Here is a 19,690-nt window from a genome sequence, read left to right as displayed (position 1 = left end):
CACCAGCTTCTGGTCAAAATGAAACAGCAAAATATCAACGCTCTACCAGATCTTATGAATCGTTTAGTCCAATGCCTTAAGTAATACAGATAAAGGATGTCTAATGTTAGTGGCAAACTCTAGGTGAGACTCAGGTTCCCTGACTCCTGGTCACCTTTCAGTTGGACTTCTTCGAGGCAGCCTTCTCAGACAGCCGTGCAGAGGCCAGGAATACACTGATCTTCACCTGCTACGTGCCAACAGACAGTGAAAAGGAAGAAATGCTCTCCAACCTGGACCCCCAGCAGGGCAGATAAGAATTGATAGAGGGTGTGTTTTTCAAAATATGCATGCCCTTATTATGCTTCTTCTCAAAGTTACCTAGAGATTGTTGCACATGGAGGACAGTGTGGGAGCAGAGAAAAGTTGACAACAAGATGTAATAATCGATATTAAGAAAATGTCTTTAAAGATGGGTGACGTTTACAATTTCTTGGTATCTCTGGGTTACTTATTAGCTCTCAGGTATCACTAGCACCTCTGCGGCCTTCAGGAGATTTGGTTACCATGAGGGAAATAGTGGTGACAGCGTTGTGGCCCTAGCTCCCCAGAGGTGTTTTTAAGTCAGGAGCATCCTCCCACTCATTGACCCCATTTTATTGAAAAAACTTCTGTTAAAACAGCTAAGTGGAACTCTTACATAATATTTCCATAACACATTGCGTACAACTTGGAGCAAATTGTCAACAAATACAAATTCAATTATCATTCTCATCAACCCTTAAATGATAGCAAATTTTGAAGAGTCAACCTGATTTTCCACTAAGATTTGCACAGAGTACATCTTTCTAAGTCACCTGAAATCTTCTTTGCCATTTTCCATTCCTTTCCACACACTAGGGTCTGTGACCTCTTTTGCTCCTAAATATATAAGCTTCTTGTATCATTTCTTTCTTTCTTCTTTTTATTCTTGTGAGAGCTACTAGCTGTCTGGTTGCAACATAGTAGAGAAAAGTCTGTTTCTTTTGAGAGTCAGTATGAAAGGCATAGCCCACCCCGCCAGCCCCGCTTCCTCCCTAGATGATAATGAGAATGATGGGAGACCAGCTGCTGGCAGAGGTCAGAAGATGCCTATGCTGAAATGCATTCTTATGTTTATCCTAACCAATTATGGGCTTCTCCATTCATTGGCTTTCTTCGACCTTCTTATTTCCCTTGAAATTTTAATTAAGTTCAACTATATTCTGTTAACTGTTCCAGTGGAATCTTATTTTCCTGGTTCATTATAACAAGAAATCATCCTTTCTCAGAAAAAAAAGTTGATATAAATGTTGTTGCATGTAACTTTTGATTGAGGCACAGCAAAGCATTATAACTTTCTTGAACTTGAGGCAGTCAGTTCATAAGCTGAATGTTAATGCAGTTAAGGATTAAGTGCAAACAATATACATCACGATTTATAAAGTGTAAGATTAGTGCTAATTGCCATTCAGCTTGAGATTTTTCATTTTGGGGAGGAAAACAAAAATGTATGGCCCTCTTAATTCCTCTGGGAATGAAAATCTTTTCCTAAGTCAATCAGTCATAAGGGTAAGGACTACTTTTCCTTTAATCCCACTGATTAAAACATCATCCTTTTATTGTCAAGTCTATACTGACTTTCAATCTTGGCAAAACAAGAGGAGGAAAATCACACAGCCTACAGCACTGCTAACTTGAATCTTGTATTTGTCGTTTGCATGTGTTTCGCTAGCTCTCTGTAAGAGTGGGACAAACTGCAATGACATAGCTCTATTTTTTTTTTCCATCAAAGAGTAGTAGCTCCCTTCCCCTCTACTTGAGGCTTCTATTTAATAGCAAAGACTCACTGGTGACACGTCCCTTTGTCAACTAATACACACAACATAGACCTTTTTCTGCAAGAGCTCAGTTCTCTTGGCAAGACATGGTTACTTTGTACATTAAACAAAATCTATTTTAAATAGGACATAATAAGTGTTTCAAATAGAGATTTTCTACAAATGGTTAGACAAGCAGAACATGAATGGTTCTGGCAAGATGGCTAGAGAATATGACTATGAGAAAGAAGACAGTTTAGGGGAAAGACAAGTTACTAAGTCTGCCTCATACTCATTTACTGACGTTTTAATATTACATGGAAGCAACATGTTAGCTGGGTAAACCATTCAAATAATTTAAGTTTACCGTAAGATTAAAAACATTCGAAAACAATATGATCAGTAAAGCCAGGGCAAAAAGTATGCTCACTTATTTGTTGAAAGAAAAAATGAAAGAAGGAAGGAAGAAAAGAAGGAAGGAAGGAAGGAAGGAAGGAAGGAAGGAAGGAAGGAAGGAAGGAAGGAAGGAAGGAAAAGAAATGAGCTATCAAGCCATGAAAAGACACAGAGAAACTTTAAATGCATATTACTAAGAGAAGCCAATCTGAAAAGGTTAAATATTGTTTGATTCCAACTACATGACATTTTGGAAAAGGCAAAACTATAGAGACAATAAGATCAGTGGTTGCCAGGGGTTGGGAGGAGAGCAGGATGAATAGGTGGAGCACTGAAGACTTTCAGCACAGTGAAACTATTCTGTATGATACTATAATAATGAATACGTGTCATTACACATTTTCCAAACCCATAGAATGTACAATACCATGATTGAATCATTATGTAAACTATGGACTTTGGTTGATCATGACGTGTCCATGTAGGTTTATAAATTGTAACAACTATACCACTGTGTTGCAAGATGCTGATAGTGGGGGAGGTTGTGGTTGTGTGGAGGCAGGGCATACATGGGAACTCTGCACTTTCCACTTGATTTTGCTGTAAAACTAAAACTGTTCTAAAACTAAAGTCCATATTTTTTTCTTAAAGTAGAGGTTTTGTCTTATGGATTGTTGGGGTAAAACTTTAAGAAATGGTTTCTGAACACCCATCACTGATTGCCCTGCTGTGACAGGCAGCCTTCAAGATGTCCCTGGATGATCCTTGCTCCCTTCTGTAGTCTCCTTCTGCACTGTACCAGGATTGGTTTGTGTGACCAGTGGAATATAGCAGAGGTAATGGTGTGTCACTTCTGAGATTAGACAAAAGACACTGCAGCTCCTTTTTTGCTCATTCTTTCTCTCTCCCGGAACATTCATTTGGGGGGAGCTAGCCACTATGTCATGAACACCCTATGGAGAGGCTACATGGCAAGGAACTGAGGTCTTCAGCCAACAGCCATGTGAGCAAGTCTGGAAGCAGAGACTTCAGCCAAATCAAACTTCCAATGACGACACTCTGGCTGAGCTCTTGACAGCAGGCTCATGAGATACCCTGAGCCAGAACTACCTAGCCAAACTGCTCCCAGATTTCTACCAAATTGTATTTTGTGTATATATCTTTCATATTTCTGAGCAAAATTTTGATGTGAAAAATAAACAAAATCTTGGCTTTCCTTGTATGCTCCCGGCTTCCTCAGAAACTGGGTGAGGTAATAAATTATTTTTGTTTTAAGCTGCTAAATTTAGGGGTAATTTGTTATGTGGCAATTGATAACTAATACACTTATGCTAGACATTGGGAAATGCAAAACTAATAAGCCACATGCAGGAGAAACTTTGTCAGGTTGTTCATTTCCAACGTCCCAGTTCTTAGACCAGCTCTTGGCACATAGGAGGCACTCAGAAAATATTTATTGAATAAAGGATTAAAATATGGCCACTGCCCTTCAGGTGCTCACATCTGAGGGGAAGAAGACATGTAAACAGATAACTATTATACGGGTATGACTGACATATGTGTATAAGAGAGAAATGTCATAAGCAAAGTGTGGCATTGCAGGAGCGATTCATTCTGTATTGGGAGGTGGTCCCAGAGTCTGAATAAAGGAGGTAACAACTAGACAGGGCTTTGAAGGACAGGCCTTTCTAGTTGGGCCAAAATCTCTGGCTTTATTGCCTGATTTACATCTATATCTTGGAAAACTGTGACTTTAAGAAGAAAATTTTTTTCCTCCATATGAGAACAGTTCTGGAGAAAATACCAGACAAAGCTGTTAGTTATTAAACATGGTTGTTTATAGACTTGGTCATACACAAGACCAGATTGAGGGAGAAAATGGCGCGTGCACACACACACACACACACAACCTCTTCCAAGATCTAGGAGAAGCAAGGAGAAGGTTTTTCCATCTTGTGATGGCCTCCAGAAATAAGGGTGTCAGCGCAGAAAATCAGAAAGCCGAGAGAAGGGAGCTCAAGAGACCTGGAGAGGGCAAAGCCTATGGCTCCAAAAGAGCAAATAAAAACTAAAAGAAAAATGTAAAGTGACTTGCAGAACAAGTCTCCAGTGCCAGGCTGAGAGCTGTTGTTTAGCCCAGCGTGGAGCATATACTTCCTGATGGCCGAGAAGCAGTCAGATGGTGTTCCCACTTCTAGGCATCCCATCTGCACGGGGCTGTGCAATTTTGCCATAGCTATATATCCCTGGGCTGTTATTTTCTTTGTCACTCCACATTTTTAAAACTTGAATTTATTTGAGAAGGAAATTTTATATCGTTATCATAATTAGAAACTTAGTATCTTCCTATCACACATGAAAATAAATACCTAACTATTAAAATAACAAATTGACACCCATACATCAGTTCAAGCCCTCTTAAGAACCTCTGTAAAGTATGTAGCCACATTCAAGAAACACTGATTTTAGTAAAAGTACTTCAATCACAGTTCAATGACAACTTGCAAGAAAAACGTTGATGCACTCCAAGGAGATTTCATTTATGGAGAAGCAATACCAAACTTTTTAGATGTTCAAGATTTAGTATATGCTAGAATGTGGAATGTACAGGATTAAGTGCCACTGAAAGAACCACGTTAGAACTTGTACACACTTCTAACACTAACTTCGTTATTTTCTACTGTCTACTTACATCTCCATCTGACCCATGTGTGTAAAAAGTCCCCCGGGGTGGGTGTGTCTCATTGATCTCTCTCTACCCACCAACCAGCAACAGCAGGACCAAAATAAGCTTCTTTGCAAGAACAAAGACATGTGTAAGGCATTGATTTTTGCTGCAAAGATCATCTCTTGCATTTGTCTTACGCAAATAGTTGACACATTTTTGTTGACTATAAAGACATATTTTTGAGCGAAATTTCTGTTTGAAAAAATAAAGAAAATCTTGGCTTTCCTTGACCCATGACTTTGGATTGCCACTTAGTGGACAAATAGGTAAACCATAGGTGTAATTCATTGGACCACAACACTTTAATCCTGACGGAGTAGCATAATCACACGTAGAATTTCTTAGACACCCTAAGGCCTGAGCTCCATCCCTGGATGTTCTGATTTTGATTCAATGATGAAATCACACATTTATGGCACAGAGGTGCCCAGTTCTGGAGTAAGGCATTTGTCATATCAAAAGAGAATGTGAAGACACATTCTCGGAAAGTCAATGAAAAGTCTTACTATTTTCAAAGCTTGTTTTTTGTTTTTTGTTTTTTTTTATTTCGATTTCTTTTTAATAGTACACATTCAAAATGGGGTTGTCTCAAACTATTTTATTATTCCCAGAGGTTAAAATAGCAAAGGATTCCTTTTCATCATGGAATAGGAGTACCCTAAAAGAGCTTTTGTTAAAATACTGTCTGCAGAGAGTGCGGAGGTGCTTGGGAGCGTGGATTAAAGACCAGAAAGGAAAAGCTCTTTTTTCTTTTTCCTGAAAACCAATCAGCTCTGGATGGTTGAGCGGCAGAAGAGTCGGGAGACAGCCCCCCAGTGTCAATGCCACACTCAAGTGGGAGAGCTTCAGAACCCTTGGGTCAATTTCCCTAACACTTCCACAGGGGGGACAAGCAAGGGTTTGGGGCTCTGTGGAGGTAGATTCAGAGCCCACCTCTGTCACTTACAGACTGTGAGACTATGAGAACACATTCTGAGCTATCTTGTTTGTCAATTTAGCCTTTCCTTGAAAAACTAATTTTTCAATTTCTTAATCATAATTTTAGAGCACTTTGTGAATTATTTGTTTGAAAATATTTTCCTCCCATGAAAAAAAATTACTCACAAGTTGTATCTGGTAGCAGTGGATATTTACTTATTTCCAAATACCCTGGGTCTAAACAACATAAAAAACAGGATGCAATGATTCAATTGTCACCTAATTTAGTTTCACAAAGGACAAACAGTCATTTTCTTTTCGTTCTCTTTGATCCCACAGCTGGTAAACAGCAGGTGGAGATAAGGTTTTATTTTGGGGACAGATCTCAGAGCTCATCTCATCCAGGATCTTAAACCCCTAAGGCTGACTTCATCATCCTTACTCTGGTTACTCACCACTCACATTGTCCATTGTAACAGGCAGCCCCAATTAACCACTGTCTTTGAAGCTGCCATCCTTTTCTGGCTTTAATGAGGCCTCTGTTTACTTTCTCTCAATAAAAGGAAGAGGAGAGTGTGGGGCAGGGACACTGCAGAGGAGACCCACCCACCTCAGTTTCATCTGACCTGCATCTGGGAAGGCCTTGAACCCCTTGCTAGGGGACCGTGAACACAGGCACCTCTGTCTCGTTGGGCCATGGACCTGAGTCTTCCAGGCAGATGGCCCAGAGAGGGCCCCAGGCAAAGGAGAAGATAGTCTTCTGCAAGATCAGAGGAGTCTGAGCCTTCCACATCCATTTCTAAGAAAGGGAGAGGAGGGATGGCCAGATCTCATTGGTTTTAGATGTTATGATGACCTAGGACAGTTTCTCCTAGTATTTCTAGAGAAGTCTTGTAATTTTGTAACTTCCCTGCAATAGTTGTTATTTTTCTCAACCCCTATTGATTTCCTAAGTTAGCATAAAAATTCTCAAAAACAATCAGGGGATTCTGTGCTTTTTGTGTGTAGGAGGAAAGTGGGAGGAGGAAGGGACACGGGGCGTTGAGCATCTTCTGTTTAGCTGGGGCTGAGGGATGGAGAAAGAAAGCCAGGCAGGCGGGGAAATGAGTGTAGTCAAGGTGAACTGGCTGGTCCCTGCACCCCGGGATGAAGGGAGGAGCCAGGGGTCTCAGGAAGGAGAAGTGGGACCTGGGGCTCGCAGAATATGCCTGCAGTTGCCCAACATAGGCAGTACCTGGATTGGAAAAAATGCCTTCTCAGTGCAGAGAGACTCAAACAACAGCAGGCTCAGGGTTCTGCCTAAATTTGGCCAAAAGACCCACCTTCTGTAGAGTGGCCCTGGATACCTCAGATTGCTCTCCTGGTCCCTTGTCAGAGGAAATAAATCATCTGATGATGTGTTTGCAATGTGGCAGCCAGTGCTCTATTTTAAAATTGCTACTCTTTCCAGGCAGCTAGTGCTGCCTCCCTCCCATCTCCTGGTCCACCTTGGTTTGATGAATTGGTCCATCCTAGGGGCAGGAATAAATAAGTTTAACATTCCTGTCTCATTCCCTCAACTTCTATCACCAACTAAGTTGGAAGGGCCATCTAGGTGTCTGGTTTTAAAGACAAGAAGGCTAAAGGCCAACTGATGCCACCTGTACAGGATTGAGCCAGAACTGTCCCTGAAGCCTACAGGCTCAGGAGCCTCCAGCTCAGTGTCCTCTGCACGGAAAGCAGAAGAGAATTCAGTGGATCTGAGGGAAAACAATAAACCTCTGTCACCTGGTAAGGCCTGGAACCAACAGTTATCATGTATAGAGCTTTGCCAACATTGTGGCCATTGATGGTACAGCTAATAATGTGAATAGAATTTCGTTCATAAATCAATGAACAAAAATACAGATTTGTTAAGGGTCAGCTCCCAAAGGGCAGGGTCTGTGATTCACTTCTGGATCCTATAGATCCTGGCACACAGCAGGTGCTCAATTAACATCTTTTAACCGATGTAGGTAAATGAGACTAATAACTAAACACAGATTTACCAGGCACTCCAAGCCATTGTTTACGCTTTTGTACTCACAATGTTTTCTAGCTTCTGTGTTTGATGCTTTAACATCTTGGGTCCTTGCTGACTCTGGAGAGACTGCCCCTCTGGGGTTAGTTGGACAATAAAGGACTCCCCTGCAAGCAAGCCTTTTATGTGCAAACCAACCAATCCACAGCCCACACCACCCAATCACCTCTTTTATCAGCTCTGACACTCTGGGCCACTACTCATCTGCCCTAATCACCCCAGGGCCACCAGGTACCAGACAACTAGTGACAGCCTTTGCCCCCCAGAGCCCACTGAAATTATCCAAACTAGCCAATCCCAAGACTGCTTTTCTTCCAAAGGAAATCACAATGAAAACTCTTGCCTGAGAGGCGGTTTCCCATTGCTCGCTCAGTAACAAACCATCTTTTCAATGGCAGCTGTCTTCTGATCTGTTGGCCTCAGCATAGCTGAATAATAATAAAACCTACTTTTAAAAACAGCTTTGAAATCTCCGACAGTGCAACACAACAGAATAACAGCTGCCACTTCCCAAGCACCTACTCTGGCTGAGCATTTAGATAAATTAATTATAAGCACATCAACGGGATTGTGACTCCCATTTTGCCGATGACGAAGCTGAGCCTCAGAGTGGTGAGGTGCTTTGCCCACAGCAAGTGGCAGAACGGAGATTTTTCAGTCTTGCAAGGAAAGAGGAGATGTGAGGTCCACAGTAGGGACCTAGGGTGATAAGAGGGAAGCTAGAGGAAGGAATGTCACAAAGACAGTTCTTTCATTCATTCAGAGACCACTTCTTGAGCAAGATGTGGTGGTCGTGAGAGCTGACTTCCAGACTCCATCTCCGCTGCCCGTGCAGTGCAGCCCTTAGAAGGACAATGGGCACCCAGCCTGGAGACCAGCGATGCGAGTGTCCTGGAGGGCGATGCTGCTCCGGGCACCCCCAGGGGAGAACCCATGGCTGTTTGCTTTATCTCTGCTTGATCCCAAGACAGGAACTGCAGCCAGGGAGCATGAAGTAGAACACATGCTCCTCCTAATGATAATTTACCCTTGTATCCAAGTCTTGTTCCATGTCTGGGTTTCCTTTGGTCATGGAGTTTTGCCCCATAAAAGGTTCATCATCTCCTAGAATCTAGGACCTAAACTAGCTACAAATAAGATTTGGGGGCTTTGAAAACTTAGGACTAGAGTAGCAAGAATAATTATATTTATAGTAGCAAGAATATAAATACTTTTATATTTCTTTTTTTAATTATTTATTTAAATTAGTTTCAAGTATATAGTACATTGATTAGACATCTATATAGTTCATAAAACGATCCCCCCAATTATTTTTATATTTCTGATCACAAAACAGAGCTGCCTTACTAGGATGTCCATTTGCAGAGGGTAGGAGAAGGGCACACCCGGCAAGTCAAGGGACCCCGTGGTTGCCCCAGGCGTCCGTGGGGCAGGTCGGCTCTTCTTAATTCCACCTGCTGCTCTTCTTACCTTTAGCCAGTTCACCCCTTCAGGAATTCCCAGTATAAACCTACAGGTTCTAAGGCAAAGCCCTGCCCTCCCGCCCACTGCCCTAGGAATGCTTAGAATACTTAAGACATCACATTTCCATTTTAATAGATGCCCTTAGGTCAGGGTTGGGGGAACACCATAACTCTGCAGGGAAGAAATAAATTTCTACATTTGGCAGAGCATATTGAGGTCCTCACATCACTGGAGAACCAAGAAGCAGAGATAAAACTCACTGGGGAGAGGACAAGGTCAAGCTCGCTTTTATTCATGGACGAACTCTGAGGTCACTTTCAAACAGAAACTCTTTTAAGAGTGAATAGTGTGCTCTATTAATCCATGTGAAGGGAGAGCGGGCCTAAACCAAGCTGGTTCCTGCAAACTGGGACGTGTGGCCCCCACTGAGGAAGCTTGTCCTCATTAGTCCTCTTCAATATGCTCCTCCTGACCTGATCACTGTCGTCCACCCGTTTCGGGTTTCTAGTATGTTCTATCTTCCTAGTGTCTCCTCCGTCAATTAGATTCCCTGTGTTCCCCAAAAAGACGTGTGGATGATAGGTGCTCTAACCCTCAGCGAGGTGTCAGGAAGGAAGGTGAGCAGCCAGCCCCCTCCCTGTAGCCTCCTTTCGTAACAGGACATTTTTTTAAGGGGAGTAATTAATTCATTTTATTAAAGTATAGTTGACGTAATTCTACATTGTATACCTTACGATGCGATCAGCAAGATAAGTCTAGTAACCGCCTTAACAGGACTTTCTAAAGACAAGACTTCTGCCCGCTATGAACATCTTGGGTTATCTTGACCTGAATCTTAAGGCAGACAGCAGGAAGTGGGAAGGCTCCAGGGAGCAGGCAGGCTTGGGACTGTGCAGAAGGCTGCCACCATCACAGACCCCCATCATCTCTGTGGCTGGGCCTTACCAGCAGCCAGGTCTGCAGAGCAGTGGTTTGGGGACAGGCCATTCCTATCTTAATGGGCCCCCTCTTCACCACCGTGTTTCTGCCACTGAACTTGGCACGTGGAGGTTAGACTCTGGGCCAGAATCCCCAGGGGCACTGGGGAGGATAGGGCATTTCTCTGACCTAAAGTCCACCTTGAGGTTAGTGTCCTAGGCTTCTCACAGAAACCATTTAAGACCCTGTCACTGAGTTCCTGTCCAAACCTATCTATGTTTATATCTATTTCCTGCCAGCAGCACCTCTTAGAATAATTCATTCCATCTGTCTTCTACACTGTAGCCATTTTTTCCCATGGCCCCACCCTAGCTTTATCATCAGCCAGAACATCTCCACCCCTGAAACCTTAAATTCCAAGAATCCGCTCTCATAGCCCCTCAAGCCACCAGGGACTCCAAGGCCTGGAACCAGAGGAACAGGCTTGAGCTGTGCTGAGGGGTGGGGTTTGAGGACCAGGCGATGTGAATCCAGGCTTTGCCTCTGACTAGCTGGGTGACACCTGAGATTTTAAATTCTCATGGACAAACAGAATAATAATATATACTGAGGTTTAATGGAGACAATTTATTGAAGCCCTGAATATAGCTCCTGCTTGTGCCACATGCTCGATTAAGAGGAGACATGTATTATTATCACTTCTATTATAATTACTCTAATAGACCCAGCCACCCCTCCCATCATTGCCTCTGGCCTCCTGGCCTCCACGAGAGCCAAAACGAACTCCAGAACTCCTGGTGCTGTAGGACCAGGAGCCCCACTCCCCTGGCCCACACACCACTGTCAGCAGGGCATGGTGGTCCCTAGGACTTTGTGTGCTCCTGGCAAGACCTCGATCACAAACACTCAGCCTCACCACCAGTTTCTGCCCCGGGATCAGCCTGACTAACCCCCCTGAGTCCTCAGCCCTGACTTATATCAGCCCCGCAGAAGCCCCAGGACTTGTGATGTGAGTCCAAGCTAGGAGACTCCCTAGTCACCCACCATAATCCCCCAAACAGCCTTGTTTATCCTCCTTTAACCCTATATCCCTCCCCAACCACTGAAATCTTCCCCCTGGGCCTCCCAGCCACGCATCAGAAAAATCCCTGATTTCCTCGACCTCCGCTCAGAGCATTTCTTTTGCTTTCTTTCTCTCACTGAAGCCTGCTTCCTTTGGCTTCCCATGTGTGGATTTCTCTCTCCTTCTCATACCATTGGTCTCAGGGTGCAGTAGGTGGTGGTGTTTTTCTTTGCTTCTCATTGCTACTTCCAGAACTTTCTTCCTCTCTTCTCCCTAAAAACTCCTAGCTTGGACTCACATCACAAGACCGTACTCTGCTCCTCCTTGCTAAGGGGCCTCTGCTCACCCTTCCCTCTCTGGGCTCACTGTCGCGCGCTCTCTATCTCCTTGGCTGACTCATCCTGACTGCCTCCCCTCTCCTGATTTTCCCTCCACCTCGACACACTCGAAACGTGGCTGGCCAAAGCTGAGGTGGGCTCGAAATGCAAAACACACACAGGATTCTGAAGGTTCAGCATGAGGAAAAAAATATATAAATACCACCGTTATTTTTATAGTGATTACATATCAAGAAGATAATATTTTGGAAATATTAGATGAAACGAAATTTATTCCCGTATTTAAATTAGTTTCGTCTGTGTCTGTTTACCTTTTTATGCGGCTTTTAGAACGTTTAAAATTGCACATGGGGTTCACATTACATTTCTATTGCTTTTACCGATAACCGAAACCCTTTCTTAATCCCGATTTCAAAAAATGCCATGTTGCAGCCACTCCTCCCGTTCCCTGGCGTGCTCCCTCAAGAACTCTGGCTCTGGGGCCCCGAACCTACACACCATGGACCCCACTGCCTCGCCACCCCCTCTCCCTCTCGTGTCCTTCCTGCCCTTCCTGTCTGACTTACACTCGCTCATCTACGTGAGTCACGCTCCGCACCGGTCTCCGCTCCCTTGCTCCTCTCTGGCTTCCTCACACTCCCTTGGCAACACTCTAACCATGGGTGGATGTAACTCTACAACTCTGCACTTCCGTCCACACAGCTGGGCCTAGCTGGGGAAAGGAAAAGCACACCGCCATGCCGATCGATCTGACTTTAAGCTCATGGTCACTAGAACGAAGTGGGCCCTGATGGCTGTCCAGTGGGCTTGCTGCCTGTTCACACTCAACTTCCAGACACCTGTTCCATACCTCCTCCTCCTCCCTCTTCCGTCTGACTGAAAACAAAGCAATGAGGACGAGCTTCTGTAAGTTCCCAGCACAATGTCACTGACCACTGACACGCAGGCAGGCCCTCACGCTTGGCCTTCCCCTTCGTCACCATAGTAGTACTGTCTGTGCTCTAGGCTCAGCCATCACCCCAACTGCACATCCGTTTCCTTCTTCTCTTACTTACTCAGGGACCCAGCTCCAGCCATTCTGCTTAGCCAACATTTCCCTCCGCGTGGTATCACTCCGCCAGCATAAACCACACCGCTATTTCTTTTGTCTTAAAAAATAGGGCAAAAAATCTCTCTTGATCTCCCTTTCCACTTCACGTTTGTCCTTTTATACAGCAGAACTTCTTGAATGAATTGTATGTACCCACGGCATCTAATTCCTCTCCTTACGTTCTCTCCTGAACCTAATCCAATCAGTCTTCTCCTACCCAAATTCCCTGAAACTGCCCTTGCCAGGTATTCTGGGCTGAAGTGTGTCCCCCAAATTCCTATGTCGAAGTGCTAACCTCCGGCACATCAGAATGTGACTATATTTGAAGATAGGGCCTTTAAAGAGGTGATTAAGTTAAAATGAGTCTTTAGGATGGACACGGATCCCTGGGTGGTGTCCTTATAAGAAGAGGAAATTTTAAAAAATCAGAGACACCAGGGGCACATACATACAGAGGAAAAACCAGATGAGGAGAAGGAAGAAGCCAGGAAGAGAAGCTTCAGGGGAAACCAACCTTGCTGATACCTTGATCTTGGACTTCCAGCCTCCAGAACTATGAGAAAATAAATACCTGCTGTTGAAGCCACGCAGTCAGTGGTACATTGTTACACAGCCCAAGCTGACTAATACACCAGGTCACCACTGGCCTCCAACGGCTCAGTCCAATGGCCAAAGTTCACTACTCTTCCAACTTGACCACTTAGCAGCATTGGCACCGTGAGTCACCCCTTCTTCTTTAATCATCTCCCAGGACTCAATACTCTCACTTTTTCTTTCATTAGCTGCTGCTTCTCCGTCCCCTTTACTGTTCCTCCTAACTCCCCACCTCTCAGACCTCTCAGCACGGCGTGAGCCAGAGCCCATTCCCTGGGCCTCTTCTTATTTTCACACACCCCACCAATCTGTCAGCTCTGATCCAAACGCACACAACCAGAATTGGGTTGCCTCTCACCCCCTCCACTTCTTCTGAGGCTCCTCAGATACCTGGATTATCCGCATTTGGATTCGACTATACTCTCTACTATCTGTTGATCTTTTCCTAAGTTTACAGTTGACTTTAAAGTGAGTCCAGTCAGGACTAACTCAGCTGCCAAGCTCTCTGCTCTATGGTTTCTGCAGAGGTCACTGGTAACCGTCCTACTGGAAAATCGAATGCCCTGCTGCAGCCAGAATATCCATTCTAAAAAGCAAGTTGTACCTTATCCTTTCACTGCCTTGAAACCCTCTGCTGGCTTCCCGTTGCCTCCAGAGGTTCAGATTCCAGAGGTTCAGATTCCTATAGATGGCACAGGAGACCTTCCCCGATTTGGCTTTAGCGTCATATAATTATTCTGACTCTGATTGCTATAGATTGATTGTTTATGTCCCTCCAAACTCATGTTGAAACCTAACACCCAGTGTGATGGTGTGAGGAGGTGGGGCCTCCAGGGGGTGATTGGGTCATGAGGGCAGAGCCCTCATGATGGAATTAGTTCTTTTATAAAAGAGACCCAGAGAGACCCCACTCCCTCTGCCACAGGGAGAAGGTAGCATCTACGAACCAGGAAGGTAGCATCTATGAACCAGGAAGGTAGCATCTATGAACCAGGTAGCTCTCACCAGACACCGAATCTGCTGGCACCTTGATCTTAAACTTCCTGGCCTCCAGCACTGTGAGAAATAAATTTCTGTTATTTATCAGCCACCCAGTCTATGGTATTCTGTTAATAGCAGCTTGAATGGACTGAGACACCAGTCCTTCCTAACTGTGACCTTGGGCAAGTTACCAGGTCTCTGTGCCTTGATTTCTTCATATGTCACTTGGGTATAATAATGAGACTCATCTCACTGGGTTAGTGTGAGGATCAAATGAGCTCATCCTTGTAAAATGCTTAGAACAGCGCCTGGCCTGGCGGAGCTCAGTGAGTGAGTGTTTGCTACTTCCCACCGCCATCCTTCCTCAGCCTGAGTGCTGCTTCCCTTGGCTTGGAAACCTTGCACTGCCCTTTGTAGCAGGCACGTTGCTGCCTGTCCTTCAATATTTTGCCCCTGCATCTATCCCTGCAGGAGGCCTTCCTCCTCCCTCAGGCAGACTGAGGGCTCCACCCCTCTACCCGCACTTTGCATGTCTTTCCATAAGAGTATTAATTAAATTATCATGCACAGTCTGTTTATATGTCTGTGTCTTCAGGGGACTTTAAGTCCCTTGAGGACAGGAACCATGGCCTTCCATTTCCGAGTGCACCAGCAGCACCATAAAACCCAGTAATCTTTGGATGAATGAAGTCACAGTTCCTTTTATTTGTCTTAAATTCACCTCTCTAAGCCTTCCTTCTTCCTGCCGCTTATAGATTTAGTGAATAAGAATGCATTCAGTCATTTCACAAGCAAAGGTGACTTCTATGTGCAAGACAGTGCTAGATATTGGGGACATAAAGATGAACTCAAGGCAGACAGTGTATGCCCTCAAGAAATTATAGTCCAGAGGAGATTCAGAGGCACAAGCTGCAGCCTAAGTGTGAATGGACAATGTCATGGGACAGGGAAGCTGGGTCAAAGGCCTGGGAAAGAGATAGAGAGAAGCCAGGGCATCTAGACTCAAGGAGCATCAGCCTTGCTGCTTATCGTGGGACAGCAGGAATCAGTACCAGATAAACCTGGGAGCAAGATGAGAAGAGAGCTCAGTACCCTGGAGACTGAAAAGAGAGACTGTGGAGGAACTAGAGCGCCGTAGATGCGACTGGACAGCGCGAAGGGCTGCGACCTACGCTCCTGAGATCTAGCACGAGTGCTTGGTGAACACCGGGACTTTGTGTGGAACAGCCGGTGTCGCCCCTGCAGAGCCCCGTGTGAGAACTCCGTTTAACAGAGGACGAGAAGCCAAGGGTAAGGACTCGTTCGGCGTTTCACAGAGAGAGCAAGAGCAAGCGGCAGAGCCAGAGTCAGAGCCCACCCAGCCTCTCTGGCTCAGAGCCTGGGCTTTTTGCCACCAAGCAGTGTCATCCCCGCCCTGGCAAGGGCCAGACTGTTCGAGAAGTTAAGTGCGGACTCAGGTACCTGGGGCGAGGGAGCCTGTCTGTAGTTCGCACCAACCGCGTGGGCCAAACCCTGAATGTCCTCCTCACTGCACCACCTTTGGGAAAGCTTTGTGCTTGGCCGGACCTTGGGCTGGTCTGCAATGGGGGGGAGGGGGGGCAGCAGGAGAGAGGGGGACAGACCAGCTAGAGTGATGGTAAAATGACGGAAGGCAGGGCCTTGTCGCATGCCTGCTTGCGCCCCTTGCTGCACGTAGCCAGCCAGTGTGAAGCATCTGGTGCCTGAAAAGAACCTTTCTTATGGAAAGATGAAGATAAACAAATGAAGGAATGAATGAGCAAGGAAATGAAGGGCAGGAAGCACAGGAGCAAGGTCCTTGGGTGGGAGAAACGGGTGACACAATGAAGACCAGCTATGACCTGACTCATCGGCCCTCCATTCAGGGTCTCCCACTCTTTAAGTAATGCCACAGAGGACGTGGCAGAGCTAAGCGGCAGGGGCTTGGGTGAGGAAAGGCAGCAGAGGCTCCTTTTGCACCCACCCACGTGGGAAGGAGCCCTCGGGGTGTCTGAGCTCCTCTCACTCTTCCCCGACCCCTGCACAGGACACCAGCAAACCCAGGGATAATGAAACACATCCCTCAGCCCCTCTGGCAGCAAACCTCGGGGTGGCCCCTGGGAGCCAACAGCTCCGATCAGGGTGGGGGAATGGCCAGCCTCACACACATCACAGCACCAGGAGCCCTGGGGACCTGGAATATTCCTTACACAGCCTACTACTTGGGGAACAGGACTAAAAGATCTCCCTGGGTTTCCTTGAATATCTAGGCTTCACAAGGAAGTCCGCTAACCAAAACTGCTTTCTTTAGCAGAAGCTAAGAACCGGCCTTAAAATGCTGTCCAGGCTGGGGGGTCCTTGAGAAGTGGGGTGGGTGTTTCCTGGGAGACCCTGGGTGACAACAGCTGCTCCTGACCTCCTCGTCTCTCCCTCTCCTTCCTTCCCACATCCCCAAGATTTGTGGGGACTCCTCAAAATGCAGAAAGGCGAAATACAGGTGTATCAAGAGCCAACTGCGCACAGGTGCTTTACCGGGGTTATGCCACCTGATTCCTGCCACAGCTCCTGCGAGGTGAGTAACGTTATTCCCATTTGGTGGATGGGGGCACTGAGGATTAGATGGTCAGGGCGTAACATGCCCACAACAGTTGCAGTGGTATCCTTGGGCCATAACCACCCCAGGCCCTCAGGGTCGGAGGGGAGCAGTCCCGGAACCTGGGAGGAGAAAGCCAGTGCGGAGGAGGTGGCTTACGAGGACCTGTGACCTTAGGCGGAAGGACACAGCAGCCTGAGATGACCCCGTACGGCAAGAGCTGGACGAATAAAGACTCCACTTCCCTTTCTTCCATCTCCCCATCTCCTTTCCAGGCAGCTCCCCGATAGCCATCCCCAGCAAGACAGAGAGTGGGGTGAATGGCGGCAAGTGGGATTGGAGGGGCAAACGGAAGACACCCTGCACTGAGCCCAAGGCCACACGGCCAGTGTGGTCTATGGATTCAAGCCCAGCCCTGCCAAACTTCAATGTCCAGGCTCTTGTCCCCTCCCCAGGCTGTCCCCCATCTTACCACAGTACGGTTCTTTGGGCAAGAGAGACCAGGACCCAGCCTGGGCCCCACCCCCCTGTGCCCACACATATATCTAGCAGGACTTTGCTCTCTACTCTGGTCTAACGGAAACAGAACCCCGAGAGAACTATGGCGCTGCATGAGTTAATATCTCTTCTCTTCTGCAGAGCGCCTGATTCTCCAACCTGTAGAGGGCGGGGACTCCCCTTGAGGCCCCTGCCAGACACTCCCAGGAAACTCACGTCTATCTCTGGCGGCTGCCCAGCAGCCCTCAGCTGCGCCAGATAAACTGGGAAGATTTGATTGATGAGACGGTAGATGAGGGGGTTCCCCTAGGAGAATAATTTCACTTTATGCGAAAGGAGCACTGGAATGGGGAGCTCGGGCCCTAAACTCAGCAAGCTGCCCGGCTGCGGGCGTCCAGGCACAGCGAGGAACATGTGTAACTCATTACCTCTGAGAACCTCCCATTTGTGGCCGGCGGATGACGCCACGAGTGTGGTGGAGGGCCTGAGGCCGCAGGGTGAGCTGACTGCAATATTTTTCTGACACTAACACCTCTCTCTGGCCCTCCGAAAGGGCCACGGAGGAGCCAGGCCCAGCCAAACATCACCCACAGCCAGCCCTCCGCCTCCTCTGCCTCCTGGCGCCAGACTAGAGAGGCCTACAGCTGTACGGGCGAGAAAAGAAAGAAACGGAAAGGTGAGAGGGGAGGGAGAGGAAGGAGCAGAGGGGAGAGGGACAGCGGAGAGGGGTGAGCAGGCCCAGCTGGCCCACTTGGGTTTCTGCTTCGGAGGCGGTGTAAGTGAGCATCAAAGTCAAAGGGAGCTCAGCTAAAGGACCTTGGAGGTTGAATTCTGCAGTTATTCCTTCCACGCTTTTGCAGCAAAATGGTGGAACCAACGCTCTCGCCTGGTGGCAATGTGGAGGTGAGGTGGTCCCTGCCCTCGCCTTCCCATCAAAAGAGGGCTCCAATGAGGATGCTGAGGAGGCCGGTCCTGAGAGGGGGCCCGACCAAGGGGTGCAGAGGAGGGAGAGGGCCTGATGCCATCACAGCGGGGAGTGTGGGAGTGAGCCTTAAAGGATGCAGGATTTGGGCACTTTGCCTTCTCATAGAGGGGACAGAGGAACCGAGACAACAGTCATCACCTTCCCTTCTCACCTGGTGAGTGAGAAGAAGGGAAGGGATAAAGGCAAAGTGGGAGGGGAAGAGAAGACAAGAAAAGAGAGGGGAAAGGAGAGGGAGTTGTCAGTGCGTGACCTGTGAAATAACACGTTTACCCCTTCATGTCTGTAAAGTGCCACCTGCATTAAAGTCCAAGTCATACCGTAATATCTGGGCTGCATTTTTGCAGCTTTGCTTCCCCAGTATCCCCAGGGCCAAGAGGAGACGCCTCCTCTCCTTCCCATCTCCTTACCTCCGAGGGGAAAAACCTGGAAAGAACTTGGAGCCCCTGCGAGGCCCACCACACGATACTGTTTCAATTAACTCAAGGCCCACAGGTGGCTCGGGGCTCCCTCCCTGGCCCCATCTCTGCCCACTCTCTTCTTTCCCATCAGCCTTCCTCTCCCTCTCTGGTTACTCTTTTCAGGGATGAGGATCAAGAAGAAGCAAGATCCTGGGGAAACACATCAAATATGGTTGGAATTTCCTGAAGTCAGAGCTCACTGTTTTCCTCTTAGAAATAGAAAAAAAAAAAAAACTAGAAACCCATGAGTTTTCATTTAAGTGGCTGGTTGCATCTCAACACTAGTCTTTCTGAGTTCCTTGTGTCCCCCTCCCCCAAACTCCGTGCCTGGCAGCCAGGAAGGAAGAGCAAGGGAGACGGAGACAATTTGAAAGTCAGGTTTAGAATGTATTTGTTTTGCCACCTTAAGATTTCCAGGACCCCTGCATTCATTCATTCATTCATTCATTCGTTCGTTCATTCATTTCACAAATACTTAGCACTTACTACATGCCAGGCTGGGAGACATCAGTGAACAAAACAGAGATGGTGCCCTGCCCAGTGTGTTTTTCCCACGAGGAACAGATAGCAAATGATAAATGTAATAAGAAAATTACATATGTGTTAGAAGGACATAGGACTCAGGGGAAAAGGAAAAAGAGAAGCAGGAACAAGAGAAGGCAGGAGAGACAGGAAGGCCTCCCGGGGAAGGTGAAATTTAGGCAAAGGCTGGCAGGAGGTGAGGGAGTGAGCTGAGTGGGGAGGGGCGGCAGAGGCAGCCAGCAACGAAACACGGTCCTTGAGGAAAAGCTTG

The 19,690-nt window shown here is 46.6% G+C and overlaps 1 protein-coding gene across 2 annotated transcripts in view; it reads right to left on the bottom strand.

Annotated features, from left to right (window-relative positions):
- Nucleotides 1-19,690, bottom strand: part of SCARA5 (scavenger receptor class A member 5) — a 94,951-nt gene that overhangs the window by 69,314 nt on the left and 5,947 nt on the right. The window lies entirely within an intron of this gene.

This window comes from Pteropus medius, unplaced genomic scaffold (genome assembly GCF_902729225.1).
Source record: "Pteropus medius unplaced genomic scaffold, Ma_sr-lr_union100, whole genome shotgun sequence".
In the NCBI taxonomy this organism is placed as follows: domain Eukaryota; kingdom Metazoa; phylum Chordata; class Mammalia; order Chiroptera; family Pteropodidae; genus Pteropus; species Pteropus medius.
Note: the sequence above shows the minus strand (reverse complement) of the source record. Positions and strands in the feature narration are given on the sequence as shown.